The sequence below is a fragment of the Mirounga angustirostris genome, unplaced genomic scaffold (assembly GCF_029215605.1).
Source record: "Mirounga angustirostris isolate CCGP_5_RB_7025 unplaced genomic scaffold, mMirAng1.0.hap1 SCAF_3, whole genome shotgun sequence".
In the NCBI taxonomy this organism is placed as follows: Eukaryota; Metazoa; Chordata; class Mammalia; order Carnivora; family Phocidae; genus Mirounga; species Mirounga angustirostris.
In genome coordinates, this window is record NW_026991711.1 from 111,005,787 (window position 1) to 111,030,114 (window position 24,328).

Here is a 24,328-nt window from a genome sequence, read left to right on the forward strand (position 1 = left end):
ATAACCAACTTTTTTACAGCCAAATTACAGACTTAAGATTTCTGGAAAAATATCCAAGTGAATTTGCAGTAAAATACTTTTAAAATAGAGGCTTGGGCTCGTGACAGTCTAGGATCTCTTTGCAAACTTTAAATATGCATATAAAATATTTTTTTAAGCCAGATCTTTAAAATTTGAAGTTTTCAGTGCCCTAAGATTTACCTTTTATGTTGAAACTGACTGTCCCTTCCTCCTGACATTTATCAGTCAGCTATAAGTTCTCTACTTTCTAGGCAAATAATTTCCATGCCTGTTTCTAATTTTTTCTGTCTGTTTTTTTTTTAAAGATTTTATTTATTTATTTGAGAGAGAGAGAATGAGAGAGAGCAAGCACATGAGAGGGGGGAGGGTCAGAGGAAGAAGCAGACTCCCTGCCGAGGAGGGAGCCCGATGTGGGACTCGATCCAGGGACTCCAGGATCATGACCTGAGCCGAAGGCAGTCGCTTAACCAACTGAGCCACCCAGGCGCCCTAATTTTTTCTGTCTTAAAGGCAAAATGTACAATGTACAGAAACGAGGATTACTTTCTTATAAAATCATCCTCAAAAATCAATTAGAATATTCAAAATATTCCACTCTCACAAATGAAAATAAGTTGCTTGCTGAAATGACAGTCTTCCATTTCACTGCCTAAAAAATTAAGCTGGCATGGATAATAAAAGTGTTTTCTGACTGGATATGCTTGGCATTCAAATATTTTTAAAACAAAAACTAATCTATAATTAGATTTCACAGGTGCAATCTATAGAAAATAGAATTTGTTTTTATTTTTCTGAGAGCAATACTAACGATTTGATATTATAAAAGTTATAACAACAATACCATTGCTTGCATAAATCTGTAAACAAACCGGCATATTCGTGTTTATTATCCTTTCCAGTCTGATCTTTGCCGTTCATTCACTCATTTAGCAAATATTTATTGTGCCCACTATGTGCCCAACATTGTCCCAGGTGTTTGTGGATAAATTAGGTGACAAAATAAATGTTCCTGTTATCACAGGAAATTCCTTTCTAACTGGAGTAAAAAGACGATCATCAAGTAGATGTACATCAGAGGGTGCATGTGCTATAAAAAAAACATAGCACAGGTAATACAGGATAAAAAGAGCCGCTGAGGCCTGGGGCTGGGAAAGGGTGGTATTTTATATAAGGTTGTCAGAGAACACCTCGCTGACGAGATGACATCTAAACAGAAACCAGAAGAGCGGGGGAGCTAAAGAGATCTGGATCTAAAGCCTTCTATGCGGCAGGCACAGCAAGATCCTGAGATGAGCATGCTTGCCCTGTACAGAGAGCAAGAAGGTCTGTGACTGCAAAGCATAAACAAATGTGCTTTATTTAACATGCATTTATTGAATGACTGCATTCTAAAAGTTATGCTAAGTATTTTGTGATACCAAGATGACCCAAATACAGTTTCTGGCCTCAGACCTGGATATAATTATAATACTGAGTGATAAATGTTATCACTCATTTGAGCTGGGGCTCAAAAAGGGACCAAAAGCAAGTTCTACTTCAAGACAATGAGCCAATAAGCCAGAAAGAAAGTCTGGAGGGCCAAGAACCCCATTAGAAAGAGGAGATGAAGAACTGTGCAGATAACTCTTGGTTCCCTCAACAACCATTCAACCCCTTTCTCCTTGTACTTTCTTCTCAAATGCAGGCTAAAATACTTGATTTCCCAGGTGTGAGGAAAGGTGGCATGTTCTGCAGTATTCCAAAACGATGTAAGTGGAAAGAAGGCCCACAATTGAAAGCGCCTCTATTGGGAGCCAGGACGCTGCTGCACAACTCGCCCAATCAACAACCCGCAGGGCTTTTAGCTGACCTACCCCAGACCTCTGATATCAGGTCCTCCTTCCAAGCCTCCCTCATCATCTTCAACCTCAATTGGGCCTCAGCTTCTGACTGTCTTCCCCACCTGCCGCTACATATAATCTGTTTCCATTCTTCTGAAAGTTTCAGATACCTTAATGTCAGTCCTCTACTCAAACACCTATGATTTGCTCTACAGAAGAGAAAATAATACTTAACAAGAAATAAGACCCCTGACAATTTGGTTCCAAGCTCCTATTTAGCCTCAATTCCAGACACACTGTTATCCAAACACAATGTTTTTTAAAACATTCCATACTCATTCCCACCTCCAAGCACTGTTAGTGCATTCTTCTTCCTAGAACCCTTCCACTTTACCACCTGTCAAAGTCCTACATATAGTTCAAGACTCCATTCAAATTCCATCTCATCTACAAAAGCTTACGTCAACTGCTCACCCATATTCAGCCAGTCAGAAGCAATTATTCCTTCCTCTATGTACCACCAAACTTGGCTTATACTCAATTAGAGCAGTTACCACAATCCCACCTATACCATAATTACATAGTATACATGTGTGTCTGCCCAACCAGATGTCACTTCCTTGGTAGCAAAGTTTGTACACAATTTATGTTTATATCTATTCATAATCCAGCGAAGTGCTTTATACACAATACGCATTCAATTAACGTACTCTTGAATTCTCATCAATAGGCTACAATAAGTCCTCACTTTATGGGGGGGGGGGGGAAGATATCCCTGGATTAAAGATTACAGCAGCATCATAAAGTGAATTATCCAGGCATTACCACTGATTTAACTATTCAGGTAAGTTACAAATCACTGGAGATATTATTGAATAAGAAGATAAAGACAACAAAACATTAACTATGAGTGCTCGTTAGGCAGCATAAAATTAAATTAAAGAGGAATGAAGAAATGTAAAGCATAAAGCTACCTGTATTAAGAAGCATTACCAAGGGATACTAAAACAATTCATTTAACAAAATTTTAGTTCCTATTATGTGCCAGATACTATAGTGATGACTGAGAATATAAAGGTGAAAAAAGGGCTGAACACACTTTTTTAAGTGCATGGTGTTGGCCCATAAATTATTCCCTCCAAAAGTATGACCAAAAGAGCAGTGTAAGTGCCAAAACAGACTATCAATACCCAATTCTGAGTCCAAATCTAGGAAACTATCTTGCCTAAATTGTGATTATGTAGGAACTTTCTCTCCAGGACTGCTTCTGAATGTTAAAAGGGCTTCCTTTATTTCCAGTGACTATAAACTGCTCAGATAGAAAATTTAAGTTCCAGATATTTGAATACATTCCCTGCTTAGAGATAAGTTCTATCCATGCACAGGTTGTTTTAGTAATTAAGGTACCAACAATCCTGCCATCATGAATGAAAAGGGAGGAATTTATTAAAATGGTGCTATATAGGGAATGTTGTATGGGAGATAGTGGATAGTTGTTTTTTTTGTCCTCTGAGGCCAAAATAACAGAAACAGAATGGAAATATAACAAAAGGAATTTAAGTTAGACGTTGGACGAGTTGTGAGGCACTGATTCACACAATCAGGTTACACTCAGCCATTTCTTCTGCAGATTTTGAATGAAGAGGTAGCCTGCTTTCCTCTAAGAGAGTTTACGTAAAGCAAGCAGATGTAAAGATGACTTCTTCGGGTTTCTTGTAGACATATTTTTCTATCGTACATTACTATTTGCATATGTATTGAAAAAACAGGAAGCTGTCACTCTAAGAACTAAAAGAAATACCCAAAATGCCATCTGGGATAAAATGTGATATAGTGTGCTCTTTGCCATGAGGCTACCAAGGATCTAATAACTCCTTCTTGTAAGTTAACATCAATAATATAAATTATCAAATTACCCGATTGCCATGTTAATAAGTTCAAATTGCTTACTTCTTCAAAAATGGAGATCTTAACATATAACAACTGCAAGATATCCTTATTTAAACAATAGTCTACGCAAAAAAGTTAAAAAGAAATTATGTATGTATTTACTCATGGGATAATGTACTCCAACCAAAGCACTGGTACTAAGTCATTTTGAGGATTTTCCTATAACCTTTGTAACTGAGTATCTTTCACTCAAAACAACTTTGACAATTTGATGTTCCCTTAGCAAAAACAAATCAATAAAATGTAGTCCAGACCCTGCAATTGCACTATTAGGTATTTATCCAAAGGATGCAAACATAGTAATTTGAAGGGGCACATGCACCCCAATGTTTATAGCAGCAATGTCCAAAAGAGCCAAACTATGGAAAGAGTCCAGATGTCCATCGACAGATGAATGGATAAAGAAGATGTGGTGTGTATACACACACACACACACACACACACACACACACACAGAGGAATATTACTTGGCCATCAGAAAGAATGAAATCTTGCCATTTGCAATGATGTGGATGGAATTAGAGTGTATTATGCTAAGCAAAATAAGTCAGTCAGAGAAAGACAAATATATGATTTCATTCATAGGTGGAACTTAAGAAACAAAACAGATGAACATAGGGGAAGGGAAGGAAAAATAAAATGAAAACAGAGAGGGAGACAAACCATAAGAGACTACTAACCAGGAAACAACCAGGGTTGCTGGAGGGGAGGTAGGTAGGGGGATGGGGTAATTGGGTGCTGGGCATTAAGGAGGGCACTTGAGGGGTGCCTGGGTGGCTCAGTTGGTTAAGCGACTGCCTTCGGCTCAGGTCATGATCCCGGAGTCCTGGGATCGAGTCCCGCATCGGGCTCCCTGCTCAGCGGGGGGTCTGCTTCTCCCTCTGACCCTCTCCGCTCTCATGCTGTTTCTCTCTCTCTCTCTCTCTCAAGTAAATAAGTAAATAAAATCTTAAAAAAAAAAAAAAAAAAGGAGGGCACTTGATGGAATGAGCACTGGATGTTATATGCAAGTGATGAATGACTAAATTCTACCCCTGAAACTAATTATACACTATTATATTAACTAAATTGAATATAAATTAAAAAATAATTTAAAAAGTAAAAATAAAAAGAGGAGCAAAAACAAAAAATAAAATACAAATTAAAAATATTACTGTATCCTTTATATGCATAAATGATTTACACCAATAATATTACAAATATATTTCTTAATATTCATCCATTCATTTATTCAACAACTGTTAACTGAAGGTCCACATCTAGGCACTGTGCTAAATGTAAAGACACCAAGATGACCCAATTACAGTTCCTGTCGTCAGACACAGAAATAACGTTACAAAACCAAAACATACGTACTTGATGTCAAAAGGGAACCAACAACAAGTTACTATAGACACCAAGTACCCAGAAAGTTCAAAGGTCTAAGCAACTAATTATACAAAAGAATGGAGAAGTATGGTAGACAACTACTTGGGACAACTTTGGGACAGCTCACTGGACATTCATTCCAGTTCTTCTTCTCCCTGCCTTCCTCCAGAATAGAAGCAAGATGGCCAAAATACTTTCCTCTCATGCTAGAGGTAGTTATGTGATACACTTTCGGCCAATGAGATGTCTCCCATGACCAGACATCCTTTTCTAAAAAAAGAAAGGGGGCATGAGGGAAAGGGGGTGCTTCCCAGGAGGAAAAGGCTTCTAAGCATCCTTCACTTATCTTCCTGCTTGAAGACAACAACAATTTCTGGAGGTCTAACAGTCATCTGTGAAATAAAAGGCAAAAGTTACGTGCTAAGGATGGGAGAGAAGGAGATGTTACCTGGGTCCCTGATGGCATCCGTTTCCTGCGAACTAACTGCCTCCAGACTTCTTAGGACATGAGACAAATAAAAACCTTTCTCATTTCAGTCACTTCGGTAAGATCTTCCACCACCTGGAGCCAGAGGTGTTTTTACCATTAAAAGGAAGCTGCAGCAAAGAGGAGTTACTTAAGTTAAGACTGTCTAACTCGATTTAGGCTATGATCTAGGTCTTCCTAGCCAGAAGAAATAAAAACAATTTTGAATTTGCACTTCTACAATTTGCAGTAGTGTAGATTACTTAAATAAGCATGTTCTAATTCCTCCACAGAAATCCGTTTGTTGCATAGTCATTACAAGATTTTTATTTCTCTTCCTCACTGATCCTCAAACCTATAAAATAACATTTTTTATAGTGTGGTATGTATCATTCATGTATGTAATGTACACATACAAACAGCCAAAGGTTAGGAAGAAAGGAGTGTAAGGAAAGAGAATAGAGAGAGAGAGAGGGAACAAGGAACCTAGCTTATTTCAAAATATAAACTATGTTTTCAATTGTGTGAGCACTTTAGAAAGCAGCTTCCAAATAAACGAAAGACCACAAAATAACAGTATTTTTTTAAATAGGAAAGACTTCCTTTGCAACTTGAAATCAATTACTGTTTTTAAAATTTTTTAAACTTGAAAAAATATATATCCCCAAAATATACTGTGTCCAATTTACCACCAGCATTATTAAATTATTGTGCTATTCTACCTATCTTCTAGTAAATTCCTTAAGGTAATACCCTCTATAGGTTTCTGTTGGACAGATTTTGAATGTGTACCATTCCTGGAATAAGTTCAATCATAGAGAATTGTGAAGATTCATTAATTTCAATCACCATCAGCTCCATAAGGCACATATACTTTTTCTGCCTTTTTTGTTCAAATATATTTCACTGTGGCCATTCAAAAGGAAATTACACATTCCAATAACATTTGAGTTCCTCTCAGTTACCCTTTCAGTGGTTCAGGGTAATGATAGAGTAAAGAATCATGCTCTTCACAGGCTCTCCTTTTTTTCCCCCCACTCATTTGGTTGAATTTCAGCACAAATCTCTTGTGCCAAAAAGCAATGGGTAATGTCTAATGCTCTTCTCTAACAGTAGCTTACTTTGGAGGGAAGGGGAGTGAGAGTCAGGAGAAATCATCTCATTCCCAGCTTTTAAAGAGTCTTAGCATATGGGATAAGCAATCTCTTATCCCATTTTCCTAAAATAGAATTACGGAACTATAATAGGTCAAGCGGGGAGGGGGACGGAAGGGGAGATGAAAAGGAATTAAAAACTTTTCAATAATCTCTGAGTAGGGGTAATGGTTATAAGGATGAAATTATTGAAAGTTCTAGCCCTAAATTCTCACTGAAATCAGTCAAAACAAACAAAAAAAAAACCCTATATTCATAAAACCTGGGGCTTATATATATTTTTGGCACTGTTCCTAGGTAGAAGCTTCCTCTGTAAAACAGATAAGAGCTACACTTTCTTCTTCATGAGACTGCAAGAATGGGATAAATGAGGATAATAAGTATAGTCAGATAACATAAATTCCTTCATTTTAAAGCCAGCATTCAAAGGCAATCTTGGACAATCCATATGAACTCAAAAGCATATTCAGAGAATGATAAGCCTCCTTTGTTTATATCATCTCAACTTCAATTTCATCTGCAGTTATTTCCTTTAAAACAAGTATTTCTGGGGCCCTTACATGATATGAAGTCCTTTTCCTCAGGCCCATTTTTATTTGGTTATCTTTTTAGGTGCACTAAAGATTGGGTTTACAATAAACTGAACAGACAGCGTACAAAAGGCTTTTAGAACTATACCATATGGTCCAGGGAAGGGAACAATCTGGACGATCCCCATTTCAATCTGCAAGCTTGTCCACCTCTATAACACATTATACCACTGTAATAAAATATTAAGATGGAAACGTAAAAGCGAAAATAGTCTATCTTTAGCATTACCAGGCAACCACACTTCTGAGAATTTACTGATAAACTTAATAAACATTTACTTTAATTTATACTCTGGAATTTTGGTATGCAACACCAGGCATAGAAACCTAGGCCACTATTCACTAGAAACAATATTTCGGCAGGGATATGTGTGGGTATTCAACTTATGCTTCAGAAATTTGGAAGGAAAAAGAAAACAAAACACTTTTACAGGGGGCATATTGGCAGGGGCTGATGTAACAGATGACACATTCTTGGAAATCAAATAAAAGCAATAGGGAAATACCCATTGCTGCCTGGTGAAGGCCTAATCACATGGACACAGCTGGAACCAATGTAGATCATTCATTAATAAAACTGTATTGTAGTAGCCACTTTTTGATGCATTTCAATTGCTGCTGTAGCCAAATCTCTGAATTTCTTTGTTTGCTTGTTTGTTGAATTTCTTTGTTTTAATGGGAAATACGGGAAGATTTAGGGCAGAGGAAAAAGGAAAAAAACAAAAAAAAACCACCCTGCTCTCATGCTAAAACTGAGACTAGCTCAAAAAGCTAAATGTCACTTTACCTTGCAATGTACTTACACTATCAGCAGCTTAAAATATGCAGTGTAAACCTGAAAAAGGGGGAACTCATATGGTACTATGGATAAAAAGTGAGCAGTGTGAGATGCCACAGAAAACATATGACATAGTTGTGACAGTATTCTACGGAATGATAATATGTCAGGCAGGGGGAATTAAAATGTATCAAAAATTAGAGGGGGAATCAAACAACTGAATTAGTACATACACTTTCATGCAATACTCTCTAATGAAATTTAACACTGAAGTGTGTACCACATGCATAAGGAAAGAGGACTAATATTTAAACTTAGAAATCAATATCTTACATGTTACCAATATTTGATATCAAACAAAATATTCAAACCACCTACCCAGGAATAAGGTTCAAAACCTGTACTGATATTCAGATGAAGTAAAACACCATTCATAATTATAAACATGATATTTAATATAATTAAATAAAATCCTAGTTAAAATAATAAATTTAGTATTTATCCAACTTTGCCGGCATCCCTCAATAAAGCTATTTTTCCATGTTGCTACAAATATGATTAAGTTACTATACAGTAATTCCTACAAACTGTGTAACATCAAACTATAAAGATACAGAAGCTTTGAATTAAACAAAACTGAATTAAACAAAACTGTAAATTTATTACCTACAAAAATAACTCAATAGCATTTAACAAAACAACAACAGCAACAACTGCTCAAATACTCAAACATCACAGATCTTAAATATATTTCTACTATGCCTCTGTGTATAGTTAGAATAAACAAATAAATACAACGATTCATGTTGCAATTCCTAAGTCACTGAAAGATACGTTCCTACCGCAGAAAAGACAAAGGGCTTAATTGCAAATAAAAATCATACCACTGGAGAAAATGTATTTAAAGTTGATGCATAGTATTTAATATGCAATGAACATTATTCAATATATGCGAACACAGAGAATAAGTTTTTGGTCTCTATTTATCACACCTTGGCACAGCGGATTCAAGACAGTCATGCACTTAACGGGACCAAGAGAAAAAAGTTTCACTGGCTTCCCTTCTAAAAAATGTCATAATTCTGAAACATAAAATGTTGACCTAAAGATTTAATTGATATAACTTAACAAGCATCCCACCCAGATTCATCTTAGCTACTCAACAGAAAAATAGGCACTTAAATACAAGTTTTAAAAAAACAGAATGGGGGGGATAGAGAATTGTAGCATTTATTAACATGTGCATTATACATACAAATCAATATGAGTACTTGTTTGTTTTGTTAAATTAATGAGCCAATATGTTGCTGAACCTGTCTTGAGAATGAGAGAAAATAACAGGTGAGTTTATTTAATGCATAATTCTCCTATACCTGTTTTACAAACCCTTTTCATGATTTTAAAGCATTTTCTAAATTAAAAATAAATCTCTAGGGGGAAAAAAACAACTCTTAGATTGTACAAGTTGATCTTAATGTATCCATAAAAATCAGTCAAAATAATATAAATTGCCTCCTTAGAAAACATATTCTGCCTATTTATTCTTATCTTGATTACAAAACACTAATTTTTAAAATAGACCACTTGAAAGTCAGTCATTTGTTTTTGCTTAATACAACAGAAAACACATTTACATTTTGAGGAACATTCTACGAAATTTCATAGAATGCTTGCTCATAGTGAAAACCTAGTCTCCTGCTCAAATCATCACTTAAAAATCATAATGCTACATTTTCACACCCCTTGTAATAATAGGTCACTAGCTATAATTTAGAGAGAATTGGGAAACCTAAAAACACGGTGTTCTATCTTGCATTTTCATTTCAAAGGAAAAAAATTTAAATACACATCTTTATATTTCACGGAAGTTCATTTGCTCACCTAGCAACACTTATCAGACATTCTAAAAATGAGTATTCAATCTGCAAAAGCTATGAGCTGACCCTGAGTTTTAGACAAAAATAGAAAACAATGGCAAACGTTTGGTCTTGACAAGAGATATCTTGGCTTAAAGATCCATATAATACAAGCAAGTATCATTCAAGAGTTTCCATTCAAATAATAAGCTATGAAGGAAGACAAGATTCCAACCAATCAAAAATACTATGTCAACATGACCAAAGTTAGCAATATTCAGAAGGGTTTTCTGAAACGTGTGGCAAAAATGCAACTGTGAAGAAAATCTCTAAGAGCTGGAAAAGGGAAATCTAAACACAAGCTTCTAGAAGGAACAATGCCATTTCGTAAATGTGGAGGTTGTGAGGAGAATGATGTTTCTATTTAAGATATATTGTTTGTGTTTTTTTACAATGGTGTTCTACATGAAGAAAGAGGAAAATGAAGGAAAAGAAATGGGATAAGGAGGACTAAGGCTGCTTGCCTTCCTTCAGTGGTGCTGGGAGGGTAGACCCTCTGCCTCACGAAAACCACTGCCAGAACCAAGCTACACAAAACATTTTGGCTGCCAGCCTAGAACAGTGCCAGGCTGTTTTTTATTTTGTGCTAGACTCCCTCAATTGAGACAGTGTGGGATTGTCACTTTGATGCACATAGAGAACAAAGAATAATATAGCACGGGGCAGGGGGAGGTGGATTTTTCGCCTCTTAAAGTCAGGTTAGCATTTTGCTATGTTTGACAAGTCCTGAAAAGACTCAAGAAACAAAAGTTATGCTAAAGAATCTATCATTTGCCTAAAGAAATTAGCTTGAGTACAATATTGTCAGCAGTTGAAAGCCACATGAGAGATTAACATTTTTTAAAAATCAGACTTAAAAGGGGTCCAGGTACATACTTACCTGTTTAAGAAGCCAGAGACCAAGCAATATGTGATTCACAATCACATGATCTTGTCTAAAATCTGATAGATGAAGGAAGGCCATAAAATCAGGTAAAAATAAAAAAAGAACTAATCTAAGTGTTATAATTTTTAGGTCACTATTCAGAGGCTACTGTGTCAGCTGTAATTCTGACCTTGATTTCTCCAAACTTAAATAATCTGATTAAGAGATTATAACAGTAGAATCGGAATATTTTATGCCTTTACAGGGAAAAAGGTGATAAATGATCAAAAATGTTTAAAGGATTAAACCACAAATCATCTAGAAAGTTGCCACAGACACAAACAGGAAAACCGTCTCTTCTCTCCTATTCAATTCTGTACTAGAAGCAAAGCTAACACAAATGAGAAAGCCAAGTGTGTGCTATTGGAAGCCTCAACTAAATATACTACCTCAATCTGGTGACTAAAAACACCAATAAGCCATTAGCTCCTAGAGGTATGACCCTTTTCTCTCTAATGCACAAGATAAGTAGAGGTAGAAGTCCATTTTCTACAAACCAAACGAAAAGAAAAAAATAAACTGGGACAAGCCCAGATCCCATGCTGGCATATTTTACACTAAGCTCAGCATCATCTAGAAGCAGTATGCTTCTCCCTGCCCATCAGGACAGGAAAAGAGTTGTGAAACTAATACAGCAGTGATAAATAGTACCAAAGGTCCACTAGTCCCTTCCTCCTGCCCATCTCCACGGAATCAGCTGCTAAAAGAAGACCAACGACTGTTACAGAAATAGCAAGAACTAAAGCACTTGCCTCAGATGTTACAGACAGAGGCGCGGAGTGTGACCACCTGAGCTTATCTAATTTCCAACAAAATGATCCCCCGCCCCGTTTCGCTCACGGCCACAGATTCTGATAGCAAGTAATCAATGTTGGGAAAGGCGGTGGTAGAGGGAGAATGTGGAAAAGAAACCAGGTGAGAACGGTGGCCAAACCTCAAACAACACACAGTACATGCTTCTCATTATTCAAATTAGTGCTGTGCATAACCCTTTGGGAGGACAAAACCTGTGATAAAGGTTTCAGGTATAATGATTTACTCTGGGTGGCAAGGGCCAGTCTGCCATAGAATCGAAAAATGCATTATTTTGCTCCTCACTCTTCTCCTTTCCCACTTCCTTTCTTCCGTTTGGGATACACTGATGATGCTATCACTGCGCGGGACACTGATAGTTGTAGGCAAGGCATTCATGTCTTGCCAAAGTGGCCCAAAGACTGATGCTGGCTGGCTTTAGTTCAACAAGGAATCTGATGCAAAACCAGGAAGTAAAAAGAACGAAAGGTGTAGAAGAAGCCAGGCGACAACACGTTTTTTCTGTTTATTAGTGATGCAGAGGAAATAGGGGGAAATCTAGAAAAAGCCACCAAGCTGACTGAATTACAAAGAAAGATTAAAGGAGTTAAATGTGTACAACTTGGCTGACAACCAAGGAACAATATGAGAGCTGTCCACAACTCTCCAAAGTATATACATAAAAAGAAGAGCAGGGAATTTTTATCTGCTATATAAATGTGAATATATGAAATAATAATGAGATAAAATTAAAATAAAGAAAACTGACTTCAAGCAGCATACAAAGTAATCTGGTAAAACTTAAGAATGGCTGCTTCCTTCTCTTTAGAAATATTTGTCATCTCACTGACCCACCCTGCAGTAAAGAAAGAAGAGATGATAGGAAATGGCCACATATTGACAGAGGACTGAATCAATGGAAAAATTAAAACAAAGTCCCATTTGCTTACCTGATGATCCAGATATACTGATTTTTCTCTTTACATATATCCAATCTGGCTAATGCAGAGGTACCTATGAGATCAAAGGACATAATTAAAATGTTATCTTCAAAATAACCCCAGCCTGAATTCTGAATCCTGACCTGGATAAGAGTTTACTTGAATGACCCAATAGTCTGATTCTTGGATATTCCAAGATGGGAGACGAACCTCCAAGGAGAGAGATGTTTTGAGTCCTTCCCCTTTGCCCCCCACCAATCTTTCCAAGGTTTCCCAAATCAATTCTAACTCAAAAACAAGAAGAAGAATTCAGATTAGAGGTCCTTAACCTTGGTATGTGGGTGAACTTTAGGAGTCTATGCACTTCTGAATGATATATGTAAAATTTGTGGGTTTATGTAAATGGATGTCTCTCTGGAGAGAAGGTCAATAGTTTGTCAGCTTTGCAAAAAGTTCCATAATCCAAAAAACTGTCAAGAACCTCTGCTGAGGACAGTCTAAGATCTCAGAGCCAGGTTGGAATGCATATGGATAATCAGTCCAGGTCTGGGGTTTTCACTCCAGGGAAACAATGGAGGTACACAGACACTTCTGTATCTGTATCTGTATAAGAACACTACTTTCTGTGAGAGCATCATATCAGATTTAAACTGTTACTTAACTTACATAGCCCTGTGTTCTCTGCAAGCCATGCACAGTGAAGAGAGCAAGCTCTTACCATATACCCAAGGGTAGATATTGTGACTTTCCTGTTCTGTATATATTAAAGTCAGAATCCTTAGGTATATCAATATTGACAGGGTCAAGACTAACATAGTAACTCACCCAAAAAGGATCCTCCTATATGACAAGCAAAAAGGAAAAGCTAGCAAAGCAATAAGAAATGTGGCTCCCAGACAGACTACATAGCACAAAATCACAGGATTACCAAATGCATCTCTTAAAAGAATTATCCTCAACAGTGGTTACAGAGTCCGAATAACCTATATCAGAAAGAAATCAAGATGGAGAACCTTCCAGGCACCAACTATGAACAAGACAAAAACAGTTCCAGCCATAGAAAGAATCCTGAGCTGGAGTGTCACTAAAAAACAACAGAAAAAAAAAAAAGGATAAAAAAGATAAGGGAAAGGCTGAGAAGACATAAGTCAAGTAAAAGGAGAAAACAAAACAACACTTTTGAGATGGCCTGTTACAAATAATGATCTTATAGTATATTTTCTTGAAAAATAATTTCTTTAGACATTCACCCCCTGAGCATCTACCAGGCACTGCACTGGTTGTTGGGAATTCAGCAGTGAACAAGACAAAATTTGCCTGGCTAGGAGTTTAATTTTGGGAAGGGGAGGAAGGATGCAGGGAGACATATACACCAGCAATATCATTTCAATACATGATATGAAAGAAATAAGATGATGTGACCGAGGCATGGGAGAATGCCCTACATCTATCTAGTATGTCACAGAGATATTCAGTCCAATTCTCGAAGTTAGTCAGGGTCTTAGCGAATGGAGACTGAGAAAGGACCACAGGGACAGCTAGTCAAACCTTCATTTCAGAGACTAGGACAGGAGAGCTATTCTGGAAGACAAAGTATCACCACCTAATTATCTCCAAACATCAAAATACATACACCTAGACTGAGTTATGATTTTATGATACTGGATATCAGTACTGATACTCTGCCTTGAGAAGAGAAAGCCTGAGAACAAGTAACTGAACAGCATTTCTGAATCTTTTAAAAAACTGGCAGATCCCGTGCACTTTGTAACCTTAAGATGTAACACAGAACCACATTCTATCCAAATTCTTGGCAAGTTTCATTCTTTTTTTTTTTTTAAGTCGTTTTTCCCTTCTACAGACAAATTTGATCAATTTCTGCTGTTAAAGGAAGGCAGGCAGGGGGAATGTGGGGAGGCATGGTAGCCAATCTCCAAGAGGGCCCCCAAATCCTCACCTTCTGAAATTCATGACTTTGGTAGTTCCTTCTCACTGCATGAGGGCTGGTTTGCACGAAAACCAGAATGCCCTGGAAGTGACGGTTTCTGACTTCTGAGGTTAGGTCCTAAAAGATACTCGAGCTAGCTCCTTGCCCTCTTGGATCACTCACTCTGGGTAAAGTCAGCTGCCACATCATGGGGACAAACAGTTCTATGGGGCAGTCCACATGGCCTCTTGCCAAACCACCAGAATCCACTTAACAGGGTTATGTGTGAGCCATCTTGTAGGTGGATCACCCAGGGTGCTCAAATCTTCAGATGACTGCTACCCTGGATCAATCCCAACTCCAATTCATGACAGATCAGAGCCAGAACCACTTAGGCTGCACTCCACCTCTAGCATGCTCTCTAGCTTCCTCCAAAGCTAAAAACTCCATTTCCCAGATGCATTTGCATCATGCCTTCTATGGGACCTGGATTCAAACAATCAGAAAAATCCATGTAAGACTTAGAAAACAGGAGTGAATAAGTCAAGGTGGTGACCACCTCCAATGAGATCAAATCTTACAGTGAAGGCATTTTGTTCTTCTGAGACAATCAGCTGGATAGTCTAATTAAATGATCCCTAGTATCACAGGTTCCCAAGTAGCAAGTGACAGTGGATTTTCTACTAAAATAGTGTAACTGGATGTTTCCCTTGGCTTATGCTGTTCCTAGCTTATTAACAGTCAAGGTTAGTTCCTTGGCACTTTTGTTAATTGAGTGTAACATATCCCTTTTTGCTTAAACTAGCTAGCTGTCTTCAACTTAAACTAGCTGTTGCCTACAACTAAGAACCCACTTTATCATATACAAATTCTCCTGTCTCATAATGCTTTCACTCCTCTTTCGTAATTCTGTTCCATTACTAATCCCTCTGCCTGTGCACTGAACCCTATCCATTCATGCCTTTCCTAAAAACTCGTTCCATCATTCTCCTTTTCCTCTACCTTCAATCTTTGGCTCTCCACTGGTCCCTTCTCCTTCATGATTAGCACACTTCTTTCAACACTACCAACTATCCTGCCAAGATTCATAAAACAACAATATAGACCCACTGCCTTCACTTGAACTTCCGAGCAATGCTCACACTACCACAACGTGGCTTCCTTAGCCGTCACTCTACTGAAACGGCCATTGCTAAAGTTTGCTAATCATGACCTATTTTCACTCCTCACTCTGCTAGACTGTGGCATTTGGCAGTCCTGCCCACCATGCCTCCTTGAAACTCCCTACCATTGGTTTCCAGGATGCCACCATCTAGCAGCTCTCCTCCAGTCTATGGGGTGTGTTCCCTATTTTAACCTGGCTCCTTTCCTAGGAAATCCCTAGAGCTTCATTCTTAGGGATATTATGGTTTCATTCTGTCCTTGACTTCAAGATTTCAATTATCATCTCTATATTCACCGATCACTCCCAAACCCAAACCTCTCCCATAGCTGTCTTCACACTACAAACGTAGACTTCTGTTTGCCTATTAGATGCATCTAGTTTTATCATTTATTGCAAAATATCATAAAACCCTCCGTAACCAAAGAGGACAAATTTAAAAGTAGTTTATATACTATAACTGTGCTAATACTGTAACCACTAGCCACATGTGGCTGTTGGACACTTGAAATGTGGCTAGTCTGAACTGAAGTGTGCTGTTAAGTGGAAATATACACAATAGATTTCAAAGACTTAATGCAAAAATAAGAATGTAAAATAGCTCAATAATTTTACATTGGTTACATGCTGAAATTTTAAGAATTTAGATATCTAAAGTTAAGTAAAATATATTAACAAAATTAATTAAATTTATTTCTTTTCATTTGTTTAATGTGGCCACTAGCAAATTTTAAATTACTGCATTACAATTCTACTGAACAGTCCTGCTCCACACACACACACACACACACAAAACAACACTATGAAAAAAAATACACACTATTCTCAACCAACAAGGGAAGGAAAGAGAATTGATTTTTTTTTTGATATTCAATCATCCTCATATTCAAAACTTACTATTTTATCTTGATAGCTTATAGATTCATTCTTACTATTTAAAAGAAAAGGCTATATCCTGGAATGAAGATTTGTAACGTTCCTTAAAATATACACAAATATATTTAAAATTATGATGTTAAAAAGGCTAAATTAAATCCTATAAAAATCAAATATAATCACAACTATATCATAAAAATACAAATAGCTAACATTTGATAGGCACTATGCAACAATGTTATATAATTTAATTATCACATCTCTAAAGTAGATACTGTTGAACAAAGTAAGAAACCTAAAGCAGAAAGAAGTTAAGTAACTTGCCCAAGGTCATGTTTTTAGGCCTCAAACCAGGCAATCTGGCTCCAGATCCCATACTCTCAATCAGTACCTTTTGCTGACTCGATAGAAGTAAAATTTAAAAGAAAACAGTCTCAGATGGTTCGCAGCACTCTTAAACTTACACATTCAACTAGGATCAGAAAAAAAAAAAAAAAAAAAAAAAAGTCAAATAAAACCAAATATGAATGTAAATATAAAAGCTCACAGAAAATGGAAATTTAGAAGTAAAACTAAGTGAGTGGAGGAGAGTATAAGGATGGAATAAGGAAAGAAAACACAAGGGAATCTGCTCTGAGCCCAGGATGTACAAATGAGAATTCCTCAAGAACAAGAAAGCATTACTCTGTGGACGTGAAAACAGTAAGGGGTTCAGAAACACCGCATGCCCACTGACATTACACAGCAAAGGCAGAACTTGACGCATACCCATGGAACCTCCCAGAGACTCGCATGTAATTCTGCTCCACAAAGTGCAGGGGTGGGAGGTGAGGGGCAGATCTTAAACTAATGTCAGTGTTATAAGAAGCTAATAGAAATAATTCATACCTGAATAAGGCTATATAGCCTATATTTTTAAGTTTGGCATTTTTAAAAAAAAGAAAACTTCCAAAATACAATGTTCACAAGGTAAGTATATAAATCAACATGTGAACAAAAATAAGTAAGTAAATAGATTATATATGTCTATATGTCTCTAGAAAGATATATATACACACACACACACACACTGATTAGGTGTGTATAAAGAAAGTATTAAGGGACCAGGGTATAAGAGAGATTTCATAGCCCTTGTCACTTTTTGAATTTGAATCCAGTGAATATAGTGACAATTCAAAAGTTTTTAAGGTAATCTTAAAGTCCAAAATAAAAATAAACAAAATGATGCTGAACAGGAAAAGGTAAGGAAATCAATTTATTCATACATATATACCTGCAGAGGGGCTCCTTGATGATAAAAGGGCTGGGGACTTCCGGCCTCGATGAAAGACTAGCACTCCATCTTCACACATCATCATTATCCCTTCTTCCATACCTCACTATCCACCACCAGAGATACACAACAAACATACATACACAGAGGACACTTTAACTGCTAGACGGTGCTGTTCAAATATTCAATCTCTGAGAGCCAGAGTACTTAAAAACATCCAAAAAGGCAGATAGACGCACTTTAAAAAAAAAAAAAGTAAAGAAAATTATAGAAGCTATCAATACAGAAATATATTTTATAATTTTTTAATTTATGTTTTCTTTAAAATCCATTTGAAAATCAGAGATGCAAAAGATCGGTAATATAAAGCTCCCCCAAAACTAGAAGTCTATCACATCATTTGCTTTAAACTTGCAAACCAGATTACCTATAGGCTCCAACCTAAGAGGGCAACCGTGAGTCCTTTTCTTTCAAATGTGAGGATGTTCTAGGACATCTGTCATCTCACTGACCAGAAGTGATGCTGCTGACCGGCCAGCAGAAGAACCCATTCCTTCTTCCGTGACCAAGTGTTTTCTCTCCCAAAACTAAAGCTCTCAAGTCTAGCCTTCCAAAATGATGAGTAAACTTCTTTAGTCAGGGATGTAGTAAGCCCTTTCCTTTAAACTTCTTGCTAGTCAGAACTTTTCACAAACTCTACAAAAAAAAAAAGGCTCATTCGCATTAATTTTCTTTGTGTTGCCATCATTCATTGTCTTCATTTTTAATTTAGTAGTATTTTTAGCCAAATGAAATGAAATACAGTCAGTTTTTCTCAATCTGTCTCAGCTCTACTCTTTATCTTCTGGGACCCAATTCATGTGATCCTTTAACAACTATTTATTTCACACCAAACTAGATATCTCCCTAAAGCTTACCAATCTAGCCTCCGGGCATATTTCTTAAATAAAAGCAGTAGATCTTTGTAAACCTAAAATTTGCATACTAAAGGAACAAATCAACTATCAAAAGACCTAGTAGTATATAGCAGTTGCTCACCTCCAAGCAGAGTTTAAAATTCATTTCAATTTATTATTTTTTTAAAGAAATATCTATTGACTTTTTGCTTTGCAAAATACTGTGTTTAATGGCCTAGTTAAATTAGAGGTGATAGAGTGAAGCAAGTGCTTTAAATTGGTAAATTCTAAACCTTTTAATAAAAGTACATCAGTCAGAAGTTTTAATAAGACTCAGCAGGACAGAGAAGAATTAACAGTCTGTAGGTATCAAAAGGGGGTGATAGGCAATGATAACCTTAATCATTTGCATAGGGATTTATAATTTCATTGCTTAAAGGTTAATGAAATTATGTGGTATTTTGCCCACTCTTATCCAGTAAATGATTTCATGCCTTGGTTTGTATATATTTATCGACTGAATCATATAACAGAAGAAATGACTTTTTACCAATTAATCTCCTGCATTTTTACTTATGTACTCCTGGGTGCACAACTATCATTATCTGTTCTAACCAACAGCCCTAAAATAAAAACATAAGATTTCCAACAGCATCTCAGAAAAAAGAACAAACTCATAATCAGAATTCTGGAAGTCCAATAAGTTGCTAAAGTGACTGCCTTTTTAAAAATTAGATTACATTCCTTTACCAACTTTATACTTCAACTACTGCTAAATAGTTGCTTCTGCCAAATGTTAACATAAAGTCTACCCTAGAGATTAATGAAGGCATTGAGAACACATTATTTGACAGTGAAACTAGATGGAAAAATGCAAACAATACACACAAATAATTAGAATAGGTAAAATAATAAAAGATTCTAGGCTGAAGCAATTGTTTTAAAACATCACAGGGCAAAAACAACACACTACTGTGGCCTTGCATCACTGAGCACCCAGGAGGTGTTCAAGGCCAGCGCTTTGCTTGGTACCTAGTTGGAAAATTGCAGAGTCTAGCTTTAGGCAGGGTCGTGTTTCTTACTCTGGCTGCACATTAGAATCACCTGGAGGGTTTACAAAATAATAATAAAACAAAAATAAAAAAGCTGATATTTAAGCTCTACAACCAGAGACTCAAGTTTCATCAGCAATTTTTAGAAGCTCCCTGTGATTTCTTATTGTCCAGCTAGGATGGAGAAATATAGCTATAGAGCAGTGGGTCTCAAAGTGCGGTCCCTGGACTAGCAGCAGCTGGGAACTTGTCAGAAATGCAAATTCTCAGGTCCCATCCCAGACCTACTGAACCAGAAACTCCAGGCTGGGGCTCAGCAATCCGTATTTTGAGGAGACTTCAGGGGATTCTGATGTACACTAATGTTTGAAAACACTGCTTTACACTTGATCTTAGCCAAAAGGCAGAGGAACAATTGAAAACATACTGCTGTAGAGTAAGAAAAACATGGGTTTCAATCCTTTCTCCACAATTTACTGACTATATGACCCTTGGTCAGCTCTCTAAACCTTACTTGCCCCACTTAAAAAGAAGGAGTTAGCTAACATTTGCTAAACATGCATTATGTACCAGAGAATGTGCTAATAAGCACTTTACATACATTACATAATTTAACCCTTACAACAAGCTTACCAGGTAGATATCAATATCATTTAAACCCAAATATTATGAAATTTGTCCAAGATTACAAAGTAAGCAGAATCAGATTTAACTCATTTTTCAAATCCAAAATCACTGCTCTTCCCTTATTTCACAAAATATGCTCACCCCCCTCCCTCCCTTCCTTTCTTCCTTCCTTCTGTTTTCTTCCTTCATTTCTTCCTCTCTTCCCTACTATCTTCTTCCTTCCTTTGCCCCAGTATGTCTCTATCTGTCCTCACTTTCTTTGGGAGTTTATTTTCCTATTGTAAAGCTAGAGATTAACTAGCCTGTACAGTTTTACTGAGTGACTACAAAGTACTTAGCATTCTGCCATATGCCAGAGATGAAAAACTTAAAATTTTTAAAACTTAGAAATTATAGTAATGAAGTTACAAACTAGATGGAGACACACATTTTGCAAAACATAGGAACACATATGACTTAATAACTGGTGAGTCAAAAACAGAAGTAACTCAGGAGTTCATGAGATTGGAGCTCAGACCAAGGCATGAGGCCAAAGGAAGTATGGCTTATCCTGAAACAGGGTGAAAATCTGTCTTGCACAGGGGGAGAAACAAGGGTTACAAAACAGTAGAAAACAAAGCTAAGTAAGCTAAATGGATCCAGATTGTGACTTAGGGTAAGAAGAATTTAACTTTAGCATAGTAAAAATATAGTTTTTCACAGAATATTTTGGATGCACTGATAGTAAAAAGGTAAAGTTAAAGTCAAATCACAGGTACTTATTCTAGAGAAGAAAAAAAAAAAAAAAAGAAAAATCGACCTAGGATTATACTGAGAAAAAAAGGTGGGGGGGCAGGAGAAAAAGTCATTTCTTTTGCTAAGTGTCATGATCCACTCTGTACTACTGATAGTATGTTCCATAGGCTATTCGTATGCATTACACAGTATTTTCAATCACTCACTAATCCAGCCAACACTGATCACATTAGTTAAACACCAAAGGATGAATATATAAATAAGATACCAACCCAGGGCACATGGAGTATTTATGTAGGAAGCAGACTGCCAAATGTTGTATGCAACATTTACATGAAGTTATTAGGAATTCCGAAGGCCACTCTAGACAGACCGATTCTTAGAAATGACTTCTGTGAAATTCCTGAAAGTCAATGAGGTATAAGCTAGCCAAAATGTTCCACACACATGTAAGAGTACTTTGTTTATGCTAGCACCACAACCATCAGCTCACAAGTGGAGCATCCCCAGTTCCATCGACATTTAGGCTTACTTATGGCTAAGAAAATCATGCAAATATAAAATTCAGAGGTTACACTTTTTGACATTTATATCATTCATTTCATTTTTTTGCTGACGAACTAATGAATCACTATGCTCAGAAACCCCCTGGAAGATTCTATGGATGTATAATGAAGGAAAATGTGAGGCACACGGGGCTGACTGAACTCACCAGCACCTCTATTTTCCAACTCTGTCAATGATAGTCCAGTGCTGTACAACACCTTCTTTAGTTCCCCATAATCGGACAATTGCATAATGCCTGTTTGTTTCTGAGAACCAATGTAAGAAGCATGTATATCCATCATAGTATGCTGAAAAGATGCTGCAGTTAGTTTTGCTCAGAATACATGTGAACTGAATTTGCTATAATATTAGAAATTATAGCATTTTTCAAACTAAATATATTTAAGGATCAGTAATGCATCTTAGTGAAGTTGCTTATTAATAATTTACATACTCAAAGAACTGAACTCCTGAGTTAAAAGTTACTTGAAAGGTCACCTGGTAAAACACTAGCTTTTTAAATTTTTATTTCTCTCTCTCTTTCATATAGATAGATAGGTAGATAGATATTTGGTAAAACACCAGCTTTTAACACACATACTACCTAGGACAGATACAGTGTTGGAATTAAAACAATCGTATGGGGGCACCTGGCTGGCTCAGTCGATGAAGCATGCAACTGATCTCAGTTGGGGTCATGAGTTAGAGCACCACACTGACTTTACTTAAAAAAAATAAATAGAAAATAAAACAATGGTATGAAAAAACCTCCGAATGCTTTGAGTAATAAATTTCTTTGGCCCCAGTATGTCCAATTCTTATACACGACTGTATTTTACTAAAACTCAATCACCTGTCATCTCATTTTTTAATAATATAAACTCTCCATGACAATGTGGTAGGACTAAAATATTGGGACTTGAGAGTAGTTCCATTTCAATAAAAGTGGTCAGTATAAAATCATCTTTTAAAATATTCAGACCATGCCATCCAGATATCCACATGCACTTGGATTTATAAGCATTAAAGAACTTGTTTCGATTTACTGAAGCTATACCTGCTGTCAAGAAACAAAAAAGTTGTGAAGGTTGATCAAAAACAACTTTGCCTCAACTATCATGTTAATGTTTTCCACTAACGCTGTCCTAAAAGTTAACAGTCAATGCAATGCAAAGGTTTCTCTTTATTTCTATATTTAAATCATCACAGGTTTGATCAAGCATGCAAATCCCTTTAGGCTCAGGGTTCCCATCAAAATGTCTTATAGGAACATTAAAAATTGAGTGGGCATAAACAACTCCAACAGTGCGGAGCTCATGACAGCATTGCTGTGATCTTTGTGTTTCATGTGCAACAAAACTGGAGAAGTTTGCAAGGGAATAGAAGCAACTAATTACTGTCTTTTGCTTGAGGGCAGGTGTGCTGATCTCTACAGGTGTCTGGACTGCAGCACTCAGCCTACTGCACTGCCTCTTAAAGACATTCACTGTAACAACTTGCTGAAGCCCTGCAAAATACCTCCTAGAATACCACACTGTTGGGTGTTCAGGAAGAAACATGTTATGACTTCTTAAAGATACCAGGAAGGAGAAAGCAGTTGGAGAGGCTTTAGCAGTTTATGAAAGAATAGTATAAGACAGTATAAAAAGTAAATAATATCAGATTTTATCTATCAAGTGCACACATTAAACAAAGATACCAATTTGTCTTAAGGAGTACAGAAAGTTTTTCAATGAAAAGTGTTACTTTCTAAATAGGAAATAAAAAAGAAAAAACTAAATAATAATGCCACGTTGATCCATCTTTTTTCATTCGTGAAAGACAGTGACCAATGCTGGGTATGCAATTTAGGAAGGACCAAAACACGATCTTAGAGATTATCCACTATGGGAACTTAGCAAACAAAATAGTTTTTAGCAAACAAAATAGCTGATGATAGGGAGGTAAGTATACCATAAACATGAGATGCCATTTATAGGATTAATGTTCCTTAAGATCTTTCCCATAATTGTTGGAAAGAAGTATGCTTAATAATGAAGAAACATATAAACCAGAGACAAACATCCCCCGCTTTGCTACTTGCTACCCACGTGATCTTGCACAAGAAACTTAGCCTTTCTGTGCCCCAATTTCCTCATCTCATGATAAAAAAGACCTACCTCATCAAGGATGAGTGTCAAGTCTAACATTCTTAGGCAATGAAACTGCTCAGAATAATTCCTATAAATGATAATATAAGGTTTTTACCAATTATTTTCATCCATAATTCCAGTGTTTTTCTTTAACCAAATGAAATCAAGACAGTATTTCAAATCACCATTAATACTATAAGCATCAACTGTGTAACCAAAACATCACGGGTCTTTAAGAAAAAATAACAAAAGCAAGAGTTAAAAATGTTTCAGACTATTCTCAAAGGAACCAAAAGGCAAGAAAATTTGAAAGCAAAATGTGTACAAAGTACACAAAAACAACATAGTATTTCCAAAATTAAGAATGATTAGGCCCATGGG

General features: G+C 36.6%; 1 protein-coding gene across 14 annotated transcripts in view; it reads right to left on the reverse strand.

Annotated features, from left to right (window-relative positions):
• The window catches only part of GTDC1 (glycosyltransferase like domain containing 1), a 407,743-nt gene that overhangs the window by 298,174 nt on the left and 85,241 nt on the right, over positions 1-24,328 (reverse strand). For 7 of the 14 annotated variants that reach the window (XM_064586475.1, XM_064586472.1, XM_064586476.1 and 4 more), the window contains exons 4-5: positions 12,731-12,794; positions 5,608-5,756 (exon numbers count right to left, since the gene is read on the reverse strand). The gene's annotated coding sequence lies outside the window, so the exon portion shown is untranslated. The remainder of the gene's footprint in view (positions 1-5,607; positions 5,757-12,730; positions 12,795-24,328) is intronic. The other 7 variants (XM_054506233.2, XM_054506236.2, XM_064586466.1 and 4 more) reach the window with 3 other exon arrangements.